Source organism: Cucurbita pepo, unplaced genomic scaffold (assembly GCF_002806865.2).
Source record: "Cucurbita pepo subsp. pepo cultivar mu-cu-16 unplaced genomic scaffold, ASM280686v2 Cp4.1_scaffold000156, whole genome shotgun sequence".
NCBI lineage: Eukaryota > Viridiplantae > Streptophyta > Magnoliopsida > Cucurbitales > Cucurbitaceae > Cucurbita > Cucurbita pepo.
In genome coordinates, this window is record NW_019646444.1 from 143,434 (window position 1) to 155,117 (window position 11,684).

Genomic DNA, 11,684 nt, shown 5'->3' on the forward strand with positions numbered 1-11,684 from the left:
TTGAATCACTCCACAAGATCGATCATGTCAAGTTTGAATGATTGTACATGCAACATAAACTACATAAAATTGCAAAGAAACTTAGTCATGGGCTAGAAAGCACAAATGCTCATTTTACTGCATTTTCCAAGTCTATTTTACTGAGATAACATACATGGTTTTATATAGTCTCAAAATAAAAACTTTTAACCCTCTGTCAGACTTCCACAAGCCATCCCAGAGTTCTAACTATATTTTATAGCCATAATTAGCCACTATATGTACTTTATAACCATAATAAAACGAATTCTAACTAAGATTCTAAATTAATTTATTTTTAATGAAAGTTTAGATTATACATGTAATATTAGTTATTTGAAAAAAAAATCGAAATCTTGCCAGAATTTGTGAGATTTTGGGCGAGTTGCCGATTTTGAGAATTCAACCACCCACGTCTCCTTAAGCATTTCACCTTCACACTTTCAATCAACCATCTCCTTCTCGTTTCTATTATGCAACTCACAACACTCGTCTGAGAGGTTTCAGTGAAGAGAGAACGACGAGCACTAACCCATAATTTTTTAGTCACAACGTGCTTCAATCTAGGATTTTAAGAGTGTTTCTTAAAATACTCAAGCTATGTGATACTCTTACCTTCCAGGCACAAATGACAATGAATGCTGAAATAATCATAGAAGTTGAGATAGAACAGTAGTATGCATTATCTTCAGATAATAATTTCGTAGGTGGCTTTTCATTTTCGTACTCAAAGATTATGTTAAAGGTTTATTTCTATTTCTCGTTTAAATTAAATGTACGAATCCATGACTTCGTTTCAAACGTTTGAAACATATATGTAACATTATAAGAATACTTCATTAAATTTCCCAAATTTCCACACACACCGACCATAATTTTTCATTCTCTAAAAAAGAAAAAAAAAAAGAAAAAAAATATCAATATAACCAAACTGTCACCAACTTTTTTCTATGTAAGATCCCNGTTGGTAACTTTTTGCTTTGTTTTTCCTTTTCCCCTTTGCCCCCTTTGGCTTAGGGTCCACGAAAGTATTAAGACTTCTTCAAAATTGTCCCAAAAACCCCTTCATCCCTCCAAAACAATAAGCCCTAACCTTATTTTTTATTCTTAAGAAATGAGATTGAAGAACGTTACTGAGCTTGTCAGCTTGTTTTTTCTTCTTCTTTTCCTTCTTCCCTCCACCGTCGTCGTCGATACCGCCACCCCCGCCGCCGCTACCTCCGTTGTCCACCCCAAACCCCACCCCCACGATGGTGGCGCCGCCGTGTTTGCTGCTCAGAAGAGACGAGTCTACACTGGTCCAAATCCTCTTCATAACAGATAAGTAAGTGAAGAAGAAGGGACAAAAAAAAACCCATTAAAATTTGTTCTTCTTCATATATTTTTTTAATTTCTTCACCATTTTCCTTTTTTTTTTTGAATTTTTGCTGAAAGTGAAATATTTTTCTTCATGATCTTCTTCTTCTTGATTGTAATCCGTTGGAATGTTGAAGTTATAATCTTCCATATATATATGTAAATGAGATTTTGTTGAGGAAAAACTATATAAAATATTGTATGTTTGTAATTAACAAGATTCAAATCAATGAATATTTTCATTAGGCTTTTTTAATTCTTTGATTGCATGCACAAATACAGGATCTAGAATCTCACAATCCATCTCGGTAGAGGCCTAGCGTCCTCCGTCCTCGTTGGCATATCACTCAGTGTCTAGTTCTGATACCATTTATCTATTTTGACTCATTACGTATCATCATCAACCTCACGATTTTAAAATGTGTTTATTGGGGAGAGGTTTTCAGACCAGATCTCCTGAATTTCCATAACATAAGCTATTCCCATCTATTTTAATTTCTTTGTAAAGAATGATTGCCAAAGGACCCACTTCTTGTATCATATAATTTTTTTCCCCTCTCATCCACCTTCCACCTTGTCATGTCCACATCTTTGTAAAAATAAAATAAATAAATAAAAATTATATTTTTAGTTATTTATTTTAATTTCAAAATTAATTTAGGTAAAAATAAATGGGTATGAACATTTGAACTCGGGTATATTCATTTATTAACTTAATCTTTTAATTTCCATGTATTTTTTGTTGGTTTATAATTATTAATTTTTTTTTTCTAAATCATAAAAATACACATAATAATAATAATAAAAAAAATAGAAAATATATAAAAATTATATTAAAAATATAAGAAAAAAAGTGTTTCATTTTAATGATTGTTGGGTACACAAAGAAAAAAGATGGCTATTGAAGACATTGTGTTGGGTGTAGTGATTGAAATTTGAATTTCTTCTCTTTTATTATTATTATTATTTTATTTTAAATGAGAAAGAAATGAGCATAAAAGAAATAATGATGAGAAATTGGAAAGGGAATTCCTTTCTTTTTGTTCTATTTTTCATTTTTTTCAACTTACTTTTTGGTGTTTTATCATTTCTTCCCCTTTTGTCTCTTTCCTTCTCTATCATGTTATGTTTGAGTATCCATTCTAACTAAGAACGACTTAACCGAGTATCAGTTAGTTGAAGTATGGGTTTGCTAGTCATCAGACGGTGTACGAGCGAGGACGTTGAACCTCCAATGGGTAGATTAAGAGATCTCACATTGGAGAGAGGAACAAAACATTCTTATAAGATGTGAAAATCTTTCCCTTAGAGACACATTTTAAAATCGTGAGGCTGAAGACGATATGTAACCGGCTGAAATGGACAATATCTGCTAGCAGTGAGCTTGTGTCGTTACATTTTGGGTATTAATAAGTTGATATTCGACACGATTTCTAGCTAAACTATCGATTAAGGAAATTGTAAAACCAACATTAAATTGTATGACCAAGCTCACGCATCCTATTTGTTTAGGGCGGGTGGAGTGAACTCTAGTTCAATTTTAGTATTCAATCGTGCCGTTGAGATACTTGGTTGACTTCTTAACTTTGATAGAAAGATGACTTATTTAATAATTCGTGCGTAAAGGTAAGAAACTTTAGATGAACTAATGCGAAGGAGTGTAAACCTCGTTAGTCGTAGGCACAAATACACAGAAGTTACTAAAGTGAAATCATATTTTTTAATCGGACAGCTCTATAGTTATATTTTATGTTCAAGTAATCTAACCAAGTTGGTTGGATCACCAACTGATCATAGCCTAATTGGTTGTTTCGATTTTAAGGCGCTTGTATCGAGATGGTGGGCCTTATGGGGTAGGGCACAGACCAATAGGGACACCTCTATATTGATTCTGAGTTTGTTCCAACCGCTGTCACACATGAGATCCTGATTACGTCTGTTAAGAATATTTAGTCTTAAATTATAGTTTACCATATATATCATATTTGATCTTTTATTATAGGCAAACTATTGTGGCTTACCATAGGTATTATATTTGCCGTTTTAGTTTAGACAAATATCTTTGTATTCATTTATTGCTCTTTCCATTTATTGTTCTTTCCTCTCTAAATGATTATAAATAGAGAACTTTCACTACAATTTAGGAGCGGTGATTTTAGCAAATATTCTCAACGTCCAGGCATCAGTGAAGGCCTAATCAACAAGGAGCATGGCTCATAAAATGGGTGAAAGTACCCTTGAAACTAGTCATAGAGTCTTAAGAAAAACCTAATCTACCGAGACCATCCCATTCCTTTCCTTCCAAACGTCCCATGAATGCTCGACCCCATTGAAATCTTAGGTTTTAAGCTTTTGGGAAGTTTCGGTGAGTTCGACGAAACCTAATTTTTTAGAAGAAACCCCGCGACCAATGATTAGGACCTTGGTTTTAGAAGAATCAATCAAATTATTTGTCCTTAATGCTTCTTCTAAAACCAAGGTTTCACTCATTGGTCATTGGGTTCCTTGTAATAGCCTAAGTCTACTACTGTCAGATATTGTTCTCTCTTGACTTTCATTACGGGACTTCCCTTCAAGGTTTTAAAATGTTTCTGCTAGGAAGAGGTTTCCACACTCTTATAAGGAATGCTTCATTCCCCTCTTCAACTAATGTGGGATTTCACATTCTTGCATAGGGCCATTTCTCGATTTGTGCATGTCATCCATGTGCAGAGACCATGCTAATCTTCTCTATATCGTTCCAATTTTATCAGATGTCCCCGAAGGGATGAACTTATGCTTCTATCATATAGGATATCTCATTGGTATTCTTAAGCGAGGGGAGATTCCTCTTCAAAGCCCCACGTGGACATAGAATATTATAATAAAGGTAATCTTTACCCGACATACTCTTTTGAGCCGGCAAAAGATGGTTTCTCGTCGTTATAACTCAAAGATATGAAATGATCTAATTTTTACGTTCAAATTTTTGTTTGAACTAAATTAATTTTTTAAGTATTATTATGAGATAGCAAAGGAAATTTGGACAAAATTATTTATAAGATCATGAGAATGAGTTAATTTCATCAAAGTTCACTCTCACCCATATATATCAATATAAATTCTTACGAGTAGGAGTTCATAACTCGCTTCGAATTAAAATCAAAACACATGATTATCTTGTAAAATATTAATCTTATAAAATAACTGATTTATAAGGAGAGATTAAATATTACGGGATATAATTTTATACAAACTCATTGCGTATAATACTCTTACTTTCTTGTCTTCGTACTGACGATTTGGATCAATCATTTGTAGTAATTATAAAATGTATCGTACCAATAGTGCTATGAGACTGTTATACTCAAGTTTATTTATATACTATAAACCCTTTAGGTTATTTCTTGAACGTGATGCTCTTATTTGTCAACCACATATTGTTCAAGATTATACTAAAAATCTATAACTTTTCATACGGTAAATTGAAACTAAGATAATCAAAATTATTATTAAAACTAAATCATAACGAACGAGACTTTAGGTCATAAATTTCAATAACTATAATGGCTCGACTTTCTAAAACTCTAAATTAATTGAGGTTCGTTACTAAATGTATGCTAACATCATTTTGAAGTAGAAAGATAAAAACATACTAGTGCATCTCAGTTTGCAGTACCTCATCCTAGCTTTCCCACTTATGCACAAATTCCATTGATTTTTTTAGGAATATTCAACAAATAAATGTAATTATCTTTAGCATTCCAATTGCCCTGTAGTCGCATCTATAACTAAGCCAATCTTGACTCTCGGACCAAAATAATTCCATTGCCACATGTTTATTTGATGATGTTCATTTTTGATCTATAGTGAAGGAATAAAGTCTGACCTCGACTCAATTGGTTAATGACTGTCACCTTCTACTCATTAAAAGGTGCATAGGATTTGAGCTTGCAAAAGAGGGTTTCTCTGTCGCTGCCATTATCACTAGAAGATATGAAATGATGAAGAAGTTTATTCTCACCCATATATATCAAAGGATAAGCTTTTACAGATAGTTCATAATTCATTTAGAAGGAAAATCAAACCACATATGATTATCCTGTAAAATAATAATTTTCTAAGTGAACTGATTATAAACCGAAATTAAATATTACATGATCTAATCTTATACAAACTATTGTGTAGTATGCTCTTATTCTTATGAATTCATACTTACAACTTGGATCCAATCATCTGTTGCAATGATAAAGTGGATCGTGGCAATGATATTGTGAGAATAAGATACTTTACTTTATTCATATAGGTTATTTCTTGAACATGATGCTCTTAATAATAATCACATAGTGTTCAAATCACTTACTGTTCAAGATTATACTAAAATTTTATAATTTTTCATACATGTACGATGTTAAATTGAAACTAAAATAATCAAAATTATTATTAAAGCTAAATCATAAAAAGCGAGTGTAACGACCCTAAATTTTCACATACTCAGAGTCGCAAATAACGTTTCATGTTCATCTCTAATGCGGAAATATAACTCGTAAAATGAACATCATTTATAACATAAACTTCGAAAACGCTTAAAACAACTTCTTTTCTGGAAAACACAGTCATTGTCTTGTGTGTTTAAATACGAAATACTGAAGTTTAGAGAAACTAAAAACAAATACAAAATAATTTTTAACTATGGAATGCAAAACAACTTATTCTAACCTAAGACTAGGAATTTAAATATGAGTCTACCATATGCACGTACCACAGTCTCTACTCTCGATGTCGCCGTCCTCCGTACAAGTGTGCCTTGCCTTTACTTGAAAAATGATGTGGCACACGACCTTAGTATTTCGAAAAATACTCAGTAAGTGGCCCTATAGGGGGCCATGCAAATGCAAACACATGCAATCATGATTTAGGGATCTATCTCTATCATCATAGGGGTGACCTCAAGTCTCGAACAAATTGGATGTGTAGTATTTCCCTACACATGACTCACAGGTGCGAGTGTGAATCTCCAGAGCGCTCGCACACCTGGACCCTCTGGCCAAGCTAATTTGTAGCGATGGTCGGAGGTCAGCGGAACCCTATAGTGTCATGCGCCTCATGAACACCCTCATCATCATACTGTGCGCATTCACACTCATCATCATAATGTGCACATTCGCACTCATCATGATAATGTGCGCATCCGCACTCATCATCTCTAGGGGAAGTATCCCTATGCTTATGAACATACAATATGTATGAGGTCAATCTAATGTCCATCTTATTATCTCTTCTGACACAACCCTCTAGTCTTATCTCTTTGTTACATTACGTAACACATGATCGTGGATATTTATATTAATATAATTTTCATGCTCTTAGGGTTGTGTCCTATGTCGATCTAACGACATCATGCAATATGACACTAATGTAACGATATGCATTCCAGAAAAAAGAAAAAAAAACGACGAAAATCTCGCGATTTTCGGTGAAGGTTGCTAAGAGAACACACTATTTCCCCGAGTCACCACATTAAACCCTAGGGTATCTAAGTAGCCGCCCTTCTGTTGAGTCGTTGTTGTACCATGAGAGAGAAGTAGTAAGTTTGAGGTGGAGGATCGATAATGCCGCGAGACTTCGGACGTTTGCGAGCCTTAGATGGGAGCAAACCAACGCTGGGGTGCATCGAGACAAGGAGGAAAGACGCATTGTCAGGGACGAACGAGCGATGATGATCTCACTGGTGACCACAGTTAAGTTCTGCGATTAGGGTTCGCCGGGACTCTCGGGCAAGGAAGACAGAGCACCAGGTGCGGGTCGATTCTTTGAGTATCCCGCGAGTTCGTCCCAGCCAGCGTACATCCCGTACCTTGCAGGCCGCGCTCGGACACCGTCACTGGGCTGCGTCTCCATTTTGGCCCAAGACTAGCTACACCAGATTCATCCATAAATCGTGCACCGTTAGTGACCTTTGCAGTTCATCGGATCGACCCTTTGACTTCCTCGGCTCGGCACTTCGGCTTCGTTGACAGCTTCGTTGCTTTCCGCAGCTCGGCTCAGCAGCGTGGCTTGGCGGCTCAGATGCTTGGTATACGAATAATATATCGATTCCTAGGTTTCTGACCCTTCTGTAGCCATTCCCTTCCTCGTTTCAACCATTTGAGGTCAATGTAACTCCACTTCGATAAAAATAGGTTGTGATAAGAACGTACCTTAGTATTTAGGCATAAGGGCTAGTTCTGAAAGGACTGCAAGTGTATAATGTGATCTTTGTTAGATAAAAGCCTTAGGTTTCCTTATTTAGCTTTACACGTTTTAATCAGTTGATTGAATATCTTCCTTTGACCATTTGACAAACACGATCGAATGGATAACCAACTTTTTAGGTGTCCATTTTGTAAGAAAGTGGCACATATTTAGTTGGCCACTCTCGGCCATTTTTAGGATAAGTTAATTATTTAAATAGGTGAATCTGCTGACAAAGAAAATATCACCTCTTTTTAAGCAAAGTCAAATCTCAAAGTTCTCTCTATGTTATTTTTATGGTTTCTGTTTTTATTTTCTTTCAACAACTTTCTTCTCTCTTTATGTTTCCTCTCACACCAATTGTGAAAAGGGATTCCCTCTCACCAATTTTCAAAAAACAACAATCTTAGAGGGGTAGTTAGGCGTCGGAGTTAGCGTCCCGAGTGACTTCGGCCAAGGCCAAAGAGGTAAGTAACCTTACTGTTATGCCATGGTGCGTGCACTGTGGCCTTCACACGTATGGTGTATGCTGTCAACGTATGCTATGCCATGTGTTTATCTTGTTGTGAATTGTCAATGTATACCATGTATGCTATGCTAAGTATCTTCTTGTGGTGAAATGTCATGTATGTCATGCTGTTGCCATTAATTGTTTTACCCTGTATGCATGAAATTCATTGATATGTCGTGAATGTGTTGGGAGTTTTACGTGCCATGGATGTGTTAACTGGTGTACTACAATACCCTCGTATGATGTTCCATTAAGTCATGCTATTTAACGCGACGAGGGAAATGAAACGATGTATGTGCAATGCCATGGGGGTAGGCGTTAGGGACCCCATGCATGTTGTGTTTTATGCATAGGGTTACCACTACGTTATGTAATGATGGTATGGACGCGTACATACGTTATGTAATGATGGTACGGACGTTATGTAATGATGGTACGGATGCAATAATGCTCTACAGACCTATCATTAAAACATACTAGAGGTGGCCTCCAGTCAAGACTAAATTGGATGTGCAATACTTCTCTACACACGACCCACACGTGCGAGCGTGAATCTTTAGGCGGTTCGCACCTCCCCTGGACCCATCAAAGTCGAGCTAGCTGTCCGTCGTGACCGTCAAAGGTCAACAGACCTCTGAGTGTCATGCACGACATGATCACTATCATCATCGTAGCATACGCGCCCGTACTTATCATCGTAAAAGGAGAAGTGTCCCGATGCTTATTTGCATATAGAAATGCATGAGATCCCTATAGTTTCTTGTCTTTAAAACATCTTTATGACACAACCCTAGCTTCATCCTTATATTACTATCAATAATATATGTGATGGTTTCACCATAACACCATGATAAAGGCAATATCCTTGTTGCATATGGCTTTCACTTCTCGAGCAAGGATTCTAATGGACTTTTCTTCATAACTTAAGTCTTTATTAATCTTAAGGGCTCATAGTCTATTACATGGATAGGATATGTCATGTATTTCCTCGACATTGACACATGGAATACATTGTGTACACTTGAGAGAGAGGGCGGTAGGGCTAGTCTATATGCCACTGGACCAATTCTCTTGAGTATTTTGAAGGATCCAATGAATCGAGGGCTCATTTTGCCTTTATACCCGAACCTCAAGACACATTTCATTGGTGCTACTGGAATACTAGGTTCCCTATTTCGAACTTTATGCTCCTACGCCTTACATCAACATAGCTTTTCTGTCTAGTTTGAGCAGTATGCATCCTCACTCAGATTTTTTGAACGACCTCATTGGTGACTCGAACTAATTTGGGTTCTACCAATTCTCTATCGTCTACTTCATCCCAGGATAACGGGGATCTACATTGTTTTCCATATAAGGCCATGAATAGTGTCATCCTGATGGTTGCTTGTAATCTGTTGTTGTATGAAAATTACATCAGGTGTAAATTGGAATCCCAACTTCCCTTAAAATCTAATACGCAAACGCGTAGGATGTCCTCTAGGATCTGATTTAAACGCTCTGTCTGACCATCTGTTTGAAGGTGGAAGACAGTGTTGAAGTCGAGACGAGTACCTAACGCTTTTTGAAGTCCGTGCCAAAATGCCAACGTAAAGCGTAGGTTCGATCCGACACTTGGACTCCATGCAATCTTACTATCTCTTTCACATACAATTGAGCCCAGTTGTCAACTGTATGTCAATCCCAGATTACCATGTAGCCCTTCAGGTTCTCTGTAGTCTTACTATGAAGTCCTATTTTAAGGTTTCAAGACTCTCATTTTAAGTTGGAGTTAAAATGAGACCCAGATATAAAATGAGACCTAGATATTGCAATGCATGAAACTATTGATGAAGATGCAAGAACGCAATGATCTTGAAGAAATTTTGGGGTGTTCCAGATGATCAAATAAAGAAGAATCAAAACACGTCGCCTGAGAGATTCAAACTCTCATGGGGAAACCCCATGTACTTAGCAGGCACACGCCTTAACCACTCAACCAAAGCGACTCATGCCATCCTTGGTCTCATTTTTCTTTCAAATTTTGAAAAAAAAAATTAGACGAGGTTGCATTTGGTAAATATACTTATATATTGAATAATCATCGATCACATTGATAAAATATTAACAATATTTTATTATTTTTTAATTCATTAGACCACTTGAGTAAGAATGCATAGGCCCAAATGCTCTTTGGTCTTATAGCCTTATAGGATAAAAGCTAAAAAAATTATCTTGCATGAAAAACAATATCTATATACATGTAAAGTAATTAACTCTAATGTTTAGAGAATTACCTTTTACGAGTCTTTTCATTTTATTCAATTTGACGTCAATCAAATAAACGGTAAAAGACAAGTATGTCTTTTGCATTCGTGACTTCGAAAGACAATTAATTGAAATCTGCTTGTACTTGTGACTCTTCGACGAGTGTACCATTTTTCGAATTAGGACATTTGCAACCACAATTGTCTTTCTGTGCTGGATATCTATTTTGTAATCATTCACCAATTTCTAACCACCTTCGTTGCCTCATGTTCAGTTCTTTCCGGGTGAAATAGTTGCCTCATGCTCAATTCTTTCTGGGTGAAAAAATATTGTACTCTTATGGTCGGTGTGGATTTGAGTTTCTCTCCATACAGGTAGTGTCGCTGAATTTTTAATGTGAACACTACCGCAACCAACTCTTGGTCATGTGTGGAGCAGTTTTTCTCATACTCTATTAATTGACGGGATGCATAAGCAACCACCTTACCGTGTTGTATCAATATATATCCTAGTCCCTTCTTGGAGGTATCACTATATATCACGTACCCTTCTCAACTTTCCGGTAATGTGAAGGGCTAACACTAACCTCTTTTTTAGATCTTGAAAGTTCGCCTTACATGCATCATTCCATACAAATAGTATGCCCTTCCTCGTCAACTATGTAAGTGATGAGACTATTTTAACAAAGTCTTGTTTAAGTCTTCGATAGTATCATGCTAACCCCAAAAAGCTACCTCTATGACTGTAGTTAAGTGTTCCCAATTAACTAATTAATTATAATTTAGACATTGTTAGCTAATTAATGAATAATTTTAGTAAATAAGTAATTCATTTGTTTAATAAAATTTTATTTTATTTGTAAAAATAAATTAAATTAATCTTTAAATAAACTATTATTGATTTATTATTGTTTGGAGACTTTTTATGTCTCTTAATTTTTCACTCGGGTAGACTAAAGGGTCTAAACAAGTTTAAGGGAAAGACACAATGGGACTCAACTTTCAAGATTCCTATTCACCAAATACACAATCTTTTTATTAGTTTGAACATTGTTTAAAGTAACAAAAGTAATAGAAAATCTAGAGGTTGCGATCGATTTCCCCGAAGAACAGTCTAAGAAAATATCTCCCTAGCAAACAATCTACTAGTAGTGGATTTAGGCTGTTACAGGTTAACCGTTCTAAGCCGTGTAATATACTTGGAGCAGAGCAGAGATATTCAAAGGATGAGAAAATTGAGAAACCAGGTAATGTAACTCCAGCATCAACAAGGTAAATGTTGCCCGAGACGTACCTAGAGGAGTCGTCCACCAGATATTGAACGAGTGTTGTTAATGCAC

At 35.9% G+C, this 11,684-nt stretch overlaps 2 non-coding genes across 2 annotated transcripts; both read right to left on the reverse strand.

Annotated features, from left to right (window-relative positions):
- Positions 1 to 4,045: 4,045 nt before the first annotated feature.
- LOC111784157 lies at positions 4,046 to 4,143 on the reverse strand. Its single transcript, XR_002813493.1, has one exon. It is a non-coding gene; the product is annotated as a U6 spliceosomal RNA (small nuclear RNA).
- Positions 4,144 to 10,004: 5,861 nt separating this feature from the next.
- Positions 10,005 to 10,086, reverse strand: TRNAS-GCU. The gene has a single exon. It is a non-coding gene; the product is annotated as a tRNA-Ser (tRNA).
- Positions 10,087 to 11,684: the final 1,598 nt, after the last annotated feature.